At 33.4% G+C, this 13,866-nt stretch overlaps 1 long non-coding RNA gene across 1 annotated transcript in view; it reads right to left on the minus strand.

The window, feature by feature from the left end:
* The window catches only part of LOC140434364 (uncharacterized), a 90,529-nt gene extending 77,138 nt beyond the window's left edge, over positions 1-13,391 (minus strand). Inside the window, exon 1 of the long non-coding RNA XR_011950046.1 lies at positions 13,206-13,391. This is a non-coding gene — a long non-coding RNA (uncharacterized lncRNA). The remainder of the gene's footprint in view (positions 1-13,205) is intronic.
* Between the last annotated feature and the right edge of the window lie 475 nt (positions 13,392-13,866).

The raw sequence follows: 13,866 nt of genomic DNA on the forward strand, positions 1-13,866 counted from the left end.
CTTTCTCTCAGCGTATTTACTGTAATTCTTCTCAGAAGTCTCATTTCTGCAGTTTACAGTAGCCTTGTTGATGTGTCGGGTCTTATTTCTGAGGCATACGTCATTGGTCTTACACTGGTTTTATAAATTCTTGACTTCATCTCAGTGTTAATGTGTCTGTTTCGCCATAAAGTGTTATTAAGGCATCCTGCCAGTCTATTTGCTTTTTGTACTTGATCTCTTACTTCTTTATCCAGGGCTCCATAGTTAGACAGTGTAATTCACAAATTTAAAGTAGTCGAGTGAAAAAAATAGGCAAAGAAGAACTTTTTTTGGGAAACCATTGGTAAACATTTCATCAAAGCACCAATGAAAATGGAGAATAACTTATCAATTTTGCCAGTAGAAAAAAAATGATCATAAGCTTGACTTTTTTTCAAACTGCGACATACACAAAGCGACGTGGATAATGTTTGGCGGAACAACCGCCAACCAAATTAATCATGTCTTAATAGACAAAAGGGCCGCAACAAGCATACTAGATGTGAGAAGCCGAAGAGGAGCATGCTGCAGATCTGACCATATCGTAGTACAAATAAAATACAGATGCAGAATTCAAAGAAACAGAAGGGACAGACACGACAGGTACAAACAACAAAACAACTAGATATACAAAAATTGTGACGACAAAAAATATTAAACCGAACTATTAGACCATAGAGCTGACTACGAAGATGCAACATGGAGGGCCGATAAAATATGCTGAACAGAGAAAAGAAAATACGAAAACGGTAATGTACAAAAAATGGAAGAAAATCTTCAAAGCAAGGATATAAGGGAAGCGTATAGATATCTACGCAATTAAAGGGAAGGCTACAAATCCCGAACAAATCTATGCAGAAATCAAGAATGACATATAACCAGGGATCCAAAAGAAATAAAATCAGTCTAAAAACCCTTTTTTAAAACTCTTCTAGCGGCATAAGAAAATAAAGAGTATATGGACGTGCATCACATTAAGGAAGACACCGAAAATATAGAACTTCGACGATGGAAGAGGTAAAACAAGCAATACGAGCAAAAAAGAATAATAAGGCTTCAAACAAATCGTGGGAATACGACATTGACATCCACAACATATTCGTAGATTTCAAAAACGCCCACGACATTATTAATAGACAAAAAATATACCAAATATTGCATAGCTCTAACATTACATCTACAAAATGAGCTCACTGAGAACTTTTCACTAGTCAAAGGATTAAAGCAAGGAGACAGGCTGGAACCGATATTACTCAACCTGATTCTCGAATATGTCATAAGTTGATAAGACAGCTGAATATAGGAAAAGGTAATCCCTTTACAAATGAAAATTAAAACTGTAGAAAGTTTTATATATCTGGGAGTTGCAATAGACACGGATGAAAAATTCCGCTTCAAAAATACACTCAAGAGATCAAAAGTCAGAGTCTACAAAACTATAATCAGACCATTAGTATGTTATGGATGCGAGACATGGCTGATAACAGAAGGTATAAAACGAAAGGTGAAAGTCTTCGTAACAAAAGTCCTACGATAAGTCCTTTGGTAAATATTTGGACCTATTAACTAAAACGGAGTATGGAGGTCCAAGAACAACTATGAACTCTACCAACTGTTCAAAGAGGCACCGATCTTGGAATTCGTTAAACTTTAGAGACTTCGACGGGGTGGTCATGTTGTGAGAATGGGGACCAAAAGATTGCCAAAGAGATCCATAGATAATAAAATGCAGGGTGCAAGTTTAAGAGGAAGGTCACGGAAAAAGTGGAAGGATAAAGTGGCAGCGGACGCCCAAAATTTGCTAGACGTGAAAAGCTGGAGAAGATAAGCGTGGGGCCGGCAAGCTTGGAGATATAGTTTAAAGGAGGCCAAGGCTTCATGTGGACTGTAGCCCCATTGGAGAGAAAAAGAAAAAAAAATAACAATAGACAACAATAAATGTATGTAATTTAGAACTGTTACAGGTAGAGTAAATTGGATCCTAATGATCGCTAATGTTCTTAAAGGATATGGCACACTAAGAAGACATATATCCGGTACGTTTTATCTCTTCGTTTTTTTTTCTTTGAGGCACTGCCTTTGTTGTGTATGCACAACAATTTGATTCCGTTAACAGTAGCGTAAGGGAGAATTAATATTATAATTATTCTGCATCATTTCGGTTCACTATTTATATATATCACATAATTTTAGTTTATATATCACATATAATTATTCTTATACAGGGATGAGAGCCTTAAGAACCGGCAAAATAACGCAAAAGATAGAAAACATAATACGTTGTGAAATAAAAAGAGATGCAAGTAGTAGAGGTGAGAAATTATCGATATAAACCTATAATTTACTTTACATTACATTAGATCTATCGAAAGTTTACCACCTTTAGATGTTAGCTTCAGTCATAGTAATACGCATCACGTAATGTAAGTAAAAACAGTTCAAGTACGAGTATGTTTTTATCCAAAATTAAAGTATTGATCAATAATAAACTGTGATTTGAGACGTCGCATCCACTCTTCTCAATACAGAATTATCATAGCTTGTTATTCTGTATTTGTTAACACAGAATTAATTATCAAATTACTACTAATTAAACTTTTTACTTTATTACCTTCAATCAGTTTTTACTTTATGCGAAATTTAAAAAATGTTAATGTTCGACGTCATACTTGTTATATTATGACTGAAGTCAATTAGCTCATAAGCTAACGTCTAAAGGTGGGAAACTATCGATAGTCCTAATGTAATGTAATGTAAATTAGAGGTTTCTATCGATAATTTCCCACCTCTATTACTTTCATCTCTTTTTATTTCACAACGTATTATGTTTTCTATCTTTTGCGTTATTTTGCCGGTTCTTAAGGCACTCATCACTGTATATGGGACTAGAATTCTTATTCTAGTTTTATTCTAGCCATAAACACCAGCTTATTAACAAACAAAACTTCGGCTTATCCACATCACCACCAGTTTATTAAATATAATCAGTGATCGGTATCAAGTTGTTATTAATTGATTTGTGGGCTTGTTTGTAACGTGTCTTTGACACTGAACGGTTGATTGGTCCGTAGTTATGCCAATTGTACATAATTAATTTTATTAACTTTGATTGGAAGTGCTGTTTATGATTAATTAAAGATATGTATTACGTTAAATTAAATAAACCGACCATTGATCTATGATATTAACACTATTGTTGATATTATTTATTTACTAGCAGTATTTAATGATAATTCGATTCCACTATAAATTGATAAACTAGTACCAGATTTTATGTAATTAGTTTGAAACTGCTAATTGAAAATTATAATTTATGCGTATAAAAATATATAATTAAAAAATTCTATATAGTGGGAAGGAACACGGAAGCAAAGAATGTTGAGTTACATTTGTGGTGGATAATGATTTTAGTCAGTCAGTGAAAGGATATGCAAGTTAAGAATCTATACCCACTTCTTCAACCAAACAATGATAAACATTCACTGCCTAACAGAAGAACAAGAACGACATACAAAGGAAAGCTTCTACAACAGCTGGAGATAGTATATGACAATGCGCTCAAAAATGACATCAAGATTATAATGGGTGATCTTCTTCTTCTTCAGGTACCATCTCCGCTACGGAGGTTGGCAATCATCATAGCTTTTTTAATTTTTGAGGGAGTAGCTCTAAAAAGTTGTTTTGAGCTGCATCCAAACCATTCTCTCAGGTTCTTGAGCCATGAAGTTCGTCTTCTTCCGATGCATCTTCTGCCATCTATCTTTCCTTGCATTATGAGTCGCAGGATGCCATACTTCTTGCCCCGCATCACATGGCCGAGATACTGTAGCTTTCTTTCTTTAATTGTTAGTTCAACTTCCTTCTCTTTACCTATTCTTCTCAGTACTTCATTGTTCGTAACTCTATCTACCCAGGAAACCCTCATAATTCTTCTATAGGTCCACATTTTAAAGGCGTTAAGTCGTCTCATTGTGTCTAGATTTAACGTCCATGATTCCACTCCATAGTATAGTACACTGTATACGTAACATTTCGTTAGGCGTACTTTAAGAGCTAATGTTAAATCTTTGCCACATAGGACCTTTTTCATTTTCATAAAATTAGAACGTGCTTTTTCGATTCTGACTTTGATTTCTGCAGTGTAGTCATTATTTTCTGTTATAAGTGTTCCTAGGTAAGTGTACTTTTTTACTCTTTCGATCTGCTGGCCTTCTACTGTCAATATTTCATTAGTATTATGGTTGTTTTTACAAATTTTCATAAACTTCGTCTTTTTGATATTGAGCGAGAGTTCGTACTCCCTACTATACATTACTATTTTACTTATGAGTCTTTCCAGGTCTTGTAAACTATCGGCTATTATTACTGTATCATCTGCATATCTGATGTTGTTAACTATGACTTCATTTACTCTTATGCCGACTGTTTCATCTTCCAGAGTTTCTCGAATTACTTCTTCAGAAGAAGCGTTAAATAATAGAGGTGATAGTATGCAGCCTTGCCTGACTCCTCTCTTTATTTCCATTTCCCATTTCTTCAGATGTCTCTATTTCAATTCGTACTATTGCTCGCTGATTGTAATAAAGGTTTGTTATTAGCCTTAAAACCTTAAATTGTAGTCTATAAAACAAAAGTAAAGAGGACGGTTAACATCCAAACATCTCTGCGTCAGCACGTTGAAGGAGAATAGTGCCTCTCTGGTACCCATACCATTGCGGAACCCATATTGTGCGCCATTAATATCTAGCTCCAGTTAAGTGTGAATTCTGGCATGGATAATTTTCAACAGAATTTTCAAGGTATGTGACATGCTTATGGTTCGATAGTCACTGCACTCGTTGGCATTCACTTTCTTTGGCAAACACACAAATGTTGATGGCAACATTTCTCTAGGGATGATTCTCGTAGTATAGATAGCGTTAAACAGTTCTACTATTATGTCTAGGTTTTTCTCGCTCACCAACTTTAATATCTCGCTTGGTAATTCATCTGGACCAGCAGATTTATTGGTTTTCATTGAGTTTAATGCCTGATTTACCTCTGATTTGGTTATCTCTGGGCCTACATCTCCCGTTTGGCTATCTACAGATGTACAAGCTTCTCTCTGGTCATGAAATAATTTCTCGATGTACTCTTTCCATCTTTGTAGTTTCTGTTCTGTCTCCAATATAATCTTTCCATTTTTGTAAAGCAATATATTCGAGGTTCTTCTACTTTCTACTCCGGCTAGTTCTTTGACTTTTTTATGTAGATTAAAGTTGTCATATCTGTTTTGCAGTTCTTCTATTTCTTTACATTTTTCAGAGAAGTAGGTTTCTTTAGCCTCCCTAATTTTTCTTCTTATTTGGTTTTGAAGCTGTTTATAGCGGATCGTATTGATGATTTTGTTTTTTGTCCTTTCATTCATCAACTCTAAAATTGCCTCGGTCATCCATTCTTTTTTCTTACATTTGGTTGTTGTAAGTACTTTCTTACTTGGCTCCAATATAGAGGTTTTGAAGAATTGCCACTGCTGTTCTACGTTGCAATTATTTCTTGGGTTTCTATCTAGATTTGTGTTGATTTTGTGTTTCAGATTTTCTTTTTTTCTTTCTGACTTTAGTTTCTGTATGTTAAGTTTATTGTTGTTGCGGCTCTTTTGCGTCTTTTTTAGTTGAAGTTGAAACCTAGCAATAAGAAGACTGTGATCAGAGGATACGTCTACTCCTGGATGTGCCTTTACTGCCTGAATTGAGTTTCGATATCTGTGTTTTATTGGGATGTAATCAATTTGATTTCTGACGATTTTGTTGTCTTTGTCAGCTGGCGATTTCCATGTATAAAGGCGTCGCTTGGGTAATTTAAAAAATGTATTTGCGGCTATAACATTATGCTCCTGGCAAAATTCTATTAGGCGATCTCCTCTATCGTTTCGTTCACCGAAACGATAGAGGGGCGAAAAAAATAATGGGTGATATGAATGCTGAAATAGAAACAAGAATGGGGAGTTTTTGATAAATTTTGCCACCAGTAAAAATATGGGTATAAGTTCCACATGCTTCCCACATAAAGACATACACAAAATGACATGGATTTCATCAGATGGAACCACAAATAATTAAATCGACCATGTGCTGATAGACAAAAGGGCAGCCAGTAGTATCTCTGATGTGAGAACACCACGAAGAGCATGCTGTGGATCAGACCAACTTTTACTACAAACCAAATTTAGATGCAGAGTTAACAAAGAAAGAAACAAAAGACAACAAAGAACAAACAATCTGGACCTGGAAAAACTGAAGATTTAGGAATGTAAAGAGAAGTTCGAAGAAGGAATCGCTAATGACTTAAGGATGCTAGAACTACACTCCATAGAGGGCTAATGGAATAATATCAAAACAGAAGTACTGTCAGCGGCAGCGTCCACCCTGGGAAACAAGAAAAAGGCGAGAAGAGGAGCATGGTTCGATGAGGAGTGCAGACAAGCAATCGAGCTGAGTAAACAATGCTTTTAACATCTTGTAACTCATAAATGAGCGATCTTATGTACAACCACCATTATTAAAAAAAATAGTTTCCTTTTTGAACCTAATACTATATGCTTATTGTAAAAAACCTGTATATCATTTACGATAAAACATATTATTAATCAGACAACTGGTAAACCAAACAAAACAACATAAAACGACACAATTTCCTTATCGCAGTGTGTAAAAAAGCTATTATGTAAAAAAGCGAATCTGTGTTAGCACTCAGTATACAGTATAGTGGTGTCGCATATAATAGACTGTTATGAAATTTAAGATTTTCTTTCCTTCAAAATATTTGTTTAAAAAAGTGTAATTAAAATGATTGCGTTTCGTTGCTAAAGGTAAGAAGTTTGTATTGTGTAATATATTCTATTTTTATTATAAATCATTAAACCTTAATGGTTAAATATTATGTTTACACGAGATTAAGCCACAATAGTCTAGGAGCCAGGGGTTGAGGATCGAATATGCACTTTTATGTCTCCTCGGTACCTTGAGGTTTCTTAATTTTTTTTGTGCGTAGATTCCATTTTTACCTATCTCTAAAATGGCGTTTAGTAAACTGTGATCCGATTGTTAAAACCGTAGATATAACAAATTTTGTGAAAAGCAATTTAAAAAAAAGTGGTACAGTAGTTTTCTGCATTTTTAAAATTTAAATTATATGTTTAAAATTAAATGAAGTAATTTTACTATTATATATTATTTTTATAGATTTTAATAAAATTGATGAAGTTTACATGTTGTACAACGCTCACCCCTCGTCACGTAAATGGACTCTTCCAATTGTTTACTGTTCCTACTATTTCCTAAAAAAGCCGTATTTAATATTGATTTAGAAATTTCCAAAGTATAAATACGAAAGTTTTACTAATAACTCTTTTTGTCACCCTTTAATAGAATTTTTGAACTGATAATTGTAAAAATCCGAAATTACAGTTACATAAAATAATTTTACAATGAGAAGTGTATAGAATAAAAATTAAAGTCCGATTTCATAATGACAACCTAAACTAAACCTTAACTAATGTTCACTTTAGACTAAAGTACACTTTAGTGTCAGTATGACAATATAAACCGAGAATTCTTAATAAAAGCAATGAAAGAATTTAATCTTGTTCAACATCGTACTCGAGAAATTACTGAGGGACACAACAGTCAATACACGAGGAACAATCATTATTAAAAGTGTGCAAATACTAGTATTTGCAGATGATGTTGACATAATCGCAAGATCAAGAAGGGAAATGATAGAGGCATACAACCAAATAGAGCGAGCTGCACAAAATAGTGGTCTTAAAATCAATCAGACCAAAACAAAATATATGCAGGTGTGTAAAAACGCAGAAATAAAGCTGCCACAAAATATAACAATAGGAGAATACAACATTGAGGGGGTAAAAAACTTGATATACTTGGGGTCCCTAGTCACGTCTGATAATAACGTTGCGGAGGAAGTGAAGAGGCGAATATTTATTGCAAATAAATGTTACCATGGTTTAATTAGGCAACTAAGATCAGATAGCGTCGCAACAAAAACAAAATGCCAAATATATAAAACCCTAATAAGACCGGTACTCACATACGGCTCAGAAACCTGGACACTTACTAAAAGAGAGGAAACGTTGTTAACAACCTTCGAAAGAAAAATGTTGCGACACATATATAAGGGTACAAAAGAAAACGGAATATGGCGAAGAAGATACAATTCCGCTTCAAAAATACACTCAAGAGATCAAAAGTCAGAGTCTACAAAACTATAATCAGACCATTAGTATGTTATGGATGCGAGACAAGGCTGATAACAGAAGGTATAAAACGAAAGGTGAAAGTCTTCGTAACAAAAGTCCTAAGGAAAATATTTGGACCTATTAACTAAAACGTAGTATGGAGGTCCAAGAACAACTATGAACTCTACCAACTGTTCAAAGAGGCACCGATCTCGGAATTCGTTAAACTTTAGAGACTTCGACGGGGTGGTCATGTTGTGAGAATGGGGACCGAAAGATTGCTTAAAAGATCCATAGATAGTAAAATGCAGGGTGCAAGTTCAAGAAGAAGGTCACGGAAAAAGTGGGAGTATAAAGTGGCAGCGGACGCCCAAAATTTGCTAGACGTGAAAAGCTGGAGAAGATAAGCGGGGGACCATGGCTTAATTAGGCAATTAAGATCAGATAACGTCGCAAGAAAAACAAAATGCCAAATATATAAAACCCTAATAAGACCGGTACTCACATACGGCTCAGAAACCTGGACACTTACTAAAAGAGAGGAAACGTTGTTAACAACCTTCGAAAGAAAAATCTTGCGACACATTTATAAGGGCACAAAAGAAAACGGAATATGGCGAAGAAGATACAACTCTGAACTATATAAAAGATACCAGGATCCGGATATTATAACATTCATGAAAATAGGACGGCTGCGTTGGATAGGACATGTAGAAAGAATGGAAGAAGGCGAAATACCAAACAAAATATTCAAACAGATGCCAGTAGGAAAAAGAACAAGAGGAAGACCGAAGCTGAGATACTTAGAACAAATAGAAAATGATATAACAACCTTAAAAATAAAAAACTGGAGAAAAAAAGCACGAAACAGATCAGAATGGAGAAGAATCCTGGAACAGGCCAAGACCCAAAAAGGGTTGTCGAGCCAGTGATGATGATGATGACACTTTAGTGTCACAGTCACTTTGTATCTTTGTCGAAATAACCTTATTTTTCTTGTTTTATGTTAATTTCTGTGTAAAATAGTTAATTCTCATAAATTATTACTGTACCAATAAGAAAGTAGCTCTTTAAATCTCACTAAAAGGGGAACTTTGGCTTATTGAAGAAGTATCCAAATATAAATCAATTAAGTATAGAAACCAAGAAAAAATATTAACGAAAACTGAACGTTTTAAATGAAGAGAATAATCGATAAGAGGACAAAGAAGGGAGAGAAAGGCCAATCATGAAATATATTACCGAACAATGATTAAAAATCAAAATATTAAAAACTGAATTATAATTTAAACTAAAATATGCTCAAGAAAATTTATAATAAGTATACTGGACAAAAAGTATTGTCTTTTAATTAAATAATTAAATTTAAACTACATACAAATTTTAAGAACACAGCACAGAATTTGCTTAACCAATATATTGTTGATTAATCTATGTACAATGATAAAAATGCAAATTACTGAAATACAAGCATGTTCTTGTATATTGAAATCATTAAACATTATTATTATCCAGATTTAGCCATACGGCTCACACTCCCTCTAAGGGGAAAATTCACTCATCCCAGATACCTACGGTATCAAAAGGATTGAGCTCTGGTGGGACTCTTTCCATGTTATCGAGTCCTAGGTGACTTGGTATGTCGCTGTATCTCCCAAAAATTTTCGTACGCATCTGGACGTCGAAAGTAACACAGCTTTTTGCATAATCTTATATAGATGTTCATTTAGACCCAGCTTTTTTATGTTTTCTAGGAGGCTCTTCGGGATGACTCCAGTGGTAGAAAGAATAATAGGTATCGTCTGGGTACTTTCTATTAATAATACTATTATTATTATTATTATTATTATTATTAATATTATAAGGAAAATGCTTCAGATAAGTATTAATTTTCACATAATGCGTATCTTATATTATCTTATATTTAATGAACAACACATATTATTGTACATAATACTCAATATAATATTAATGATTATCCTTATATTGTAACTGTATTTTTTTTTAATATTATTATTATTTTTTTTAATATAGGTCCGTTTGTTTTTTATTATTATTTAATTTTTTTATTAATTTTTTCTATTTTTTTTTTCTTTTTTTTTGTCTTCTTTTCTCTAATAGTTTGGAGGATACAATCATTTAAACAATTAATTTTGTTAATAACAAATTATTTGACGGGTTTTCTACCTGGTACCCTCAAAAGTCAAATCTATGCACCAAAAAAACAAAAAATGGTCAAGGTACCGAGTGAACATAAAAGTGCATACTCAACTCCTTTAGCTCCATGACTACAATTGATTCTAATGAAAATTAAACTTTATTTTGTTTGACGTTTTGATTTTCACTGCACAAATCGTTTTCAAAATAGAATATTTTAAAATATTAAGCATTTATTATAAGCAAGTTGAAATGTTTTCCAAATTGAAAAACAATTTTTTTTAGAGATTAAGAAACTAATTTATTTAGCACAAAACATAAAAGCAATAACAATGAAAAGTAAATATATGCATTGTATGCAGTAGACTATATACTATAAAATTAGAATTCACAACTAATACATAAACGATATTGTTCATAGATCCTTGTATTTTCAAATATTCAAAATTAAAATTAACCATCCCTAATCTTATTATACAACTATTCAGAGATCTAATTAACTTCCATTCAGATTACACAGTATACTATACAGACGCGTCTAAAACTGAAAATGAAGTCGGAGTGGCAATAATTACCAGCACAGAAATTCTCAAATACATAATTCCAGATACTGCAACTATATTATAATAACAGGAGAACTCTATGCAATTTACCAAGCGATACTACACGCAAATGCAAATGAACAAAATATTAATCTTGACAGATTCTATGTCATGACTACAAACAGTCAGGAAAACATACACGCAGCATCCATTAGCTTTAAAAATAAAGGAAGAACTAAATAAACTGTATACTAAAGATACAAGCATCAAGTTTCTCTGGTTACCATCACATGTTGGAATAGGAGGTAACGAAGCAGCAGACAAAAATGCCAAAGGAGCTATAACCGACAACAGTATCCCCATACTTCATCGAGTACCTTAGTGTTGCCCAAATCCAAGAACAAGACGAGACTTAGACAGTCTTGGTCTTGGTCTTGCGCCAATACACCTGGTCTTGGTCTTGGTCTTGGTATTGCACTCCCGGTCTTGGTCTTGGTCTTGGTCTTGCAGCAAGAGTCTTGCAAGTGTTGCAGTTACCCATTAGCCTATTGCTATTTATTAAACGTTACTAGGGAAGTTTGAAGGCACGATCTAAGCGATCCGTGCCTATGCTCTAACTAACCCAGCTATAAAGTAAAGTAGTAGGAATATTTTTTTAGGAACCACAATTTTGGTTTTTCAGGAAGAAATATTTGTAATTCTTTTTTGTGAAAAGATATTAGATGCTTCCTTAAACCTGAAGTGTTTCTGTTTTTTATTTTCATTTTAACCTTTCTATGTAGGCAAAATTCAAACAAAGCAATTTGGGATGCATAAATTATTTCGAAAAACTCATCAGATTTGCTTTTAGGTCTTTTATATCTATAATTCCAAGGCTCACTACTCCGACTATTTTAAAACTATTTGAATCTTTGTCCCCCATGTCAAATTGTAAACTTGTCAAATGAAGTTTAGTGATGTCGAAAAAGTATCTAATAACAAACCGAGAATTATATATCGTTACTTCGTTATTCTAAATATTTCGGTATTTTGTTTACACGGTAAGCTACATTATCTGTTATTAATAAACTTTTGAATAGTATCGCGCTCTTTCAGCAAATTTGGTTTAACCGAATGATCTCATTGCACACTCAGCAGAATTATAGTCTTAGGCCGAGAAGATTTGTTTATTTAGATTCCACCTAACTAAATTATAATGGGAAAAAAATTGAATTATTAAGTGGGAAGTGGGTGTCCGTAATAATAAGTGTTATATTTTTTATAGCTAAGGTGACATATTTTAAAAAAATTTCGATACGATATTACTGTCGACGTATCAATGCAAGATTATTTTATGATTAGAGAGCGGCTATAAATCTGGACAATTAATTTCAGAGCGAAGAAGTCGTATGCTGGAAAAGAATGTACAAAATATTTTATTTTTACATTGTAATTATGATCTCTGAGCACGTGTCAAATGTGTTGTTTTTAATGAATATTTTGATTGATGATTTTAATGTATGTTTATGGCATTGTTCGTAATGCGCATAAGTCCAGTTTTTTAAATTTTTATTACATATTTTTTTGCATCTCATAGAGTATTTAAGCATATACCCGAACTACAATACTCGCTAAAACGACACTCCGTCCTAACTGCAAGACGCAAGAGTCTCGCAGGCTTAGTCTTGTTCTTGCGTAAATCTTGCACGGTCAGTCTTGGTCTTGCTAAAATTAGGCGGTCTTGGTCTTGGTCTTGGTCTTGCGAAAACGCAAGAACAAGACCAAGACTGCAAGACCAAGACCGATTTTGGGCAACACTAGAGTACCTGTTCGAAAACTAGATCAATAAATGAAAATTCACACCATCAAAGCTTCAGAAGATAAAAGATAAGATTGTACCATGACCAGCACCCGAGGTATCCAGACGAAAGCAAATAATTATTTCCCGATTTGACATACCCAGTTTTTTCACGAACATTTGTTTAAGAAAGAAGAATGCCCAATTTGTGATCAGTGCGGTTTACCCCTTACGGTAAAACATGTGCTAGTGGAAAAGTGCGAAAAGTTCAATCGTCACAGAATTAAATACCATCTACCAAACAATCTTAAAGACATTTTAAATTCAAAAAACGCTACAGACAACCTACTTTTGTTTTTAAAAGACTTTAATTTACTAAGCAAAGTCTAATTACCTGTTACCGTTCCGCTAATAACCTTATTAGGTTGAAGCGGGTTTGTTGTAAATAAAAAAAATTAAATTTACTTACCTTACTTTATTTGAACAAATTTTAGAACCACCATCAAAAAATATCGTAAAACAAATAACATTCCGTAATGAAAACTTGATTCAACTGTAAACACCAATATTCACACACATTTCCACCTGGTATTGCACATGAAAACATTAGTACACAATTTCTTTCAACTCAACATTTTCTCATTTGAAAAATTAATCTGTCGTCCGTCCCGCATCTAACTAAACTATTTTTAGTTGTAGAAAGTTTCCTAGAGAGTCGCAAAAGTGGGTCATTTTTTGCTTTGCATATTTATGTAGAAAGTTCATAGATTTCATTTAAATGAGCCGAAGGGATGGCCCTTTTTTGCGACCATCAGAGATTTTGAGGTTTATTGCGGTGTCTACCTGATGCGAAAAGGAGCGTGCGATTCGAAAGTTGCTTGGGAGAAATTTTTGTTTGAATCAGGATAATTTTTATTAGAGTGTTGATTTCGTATTATGTATTTAATTTTATAGCTTATTCTTGTAAAATTTGTTATTGTTTTTTTATACTTATTTGAATTTGATTTATATGGGCATATAATATAGTTTTATATGAAACTTTTTTTTTGTTTTTTTTTTCTAAATGTTTTACTTATTGGGCCTAAATTAGTTTCTCAATTTTATACAAAGAGAAGAAAATGTTTATTATA

Source organism: Diabrotica undecimpunctata, chromosome 2 (assembly GCF_040954645.1).
Source record: "Diabrotica undecimpunctata isolate CICGRU chromosome 2, icDiaUnde3, whole genome shotgun sequence".
In the NCBI taxonomy this organism is placed as follows: domain Eukaryota; kingdom Metazoa; phylum Arthropoda; class Insecta; order Coleoptera; family Chrysomelidae; genus Diabrotica; species Diabrotica undecimpunctata.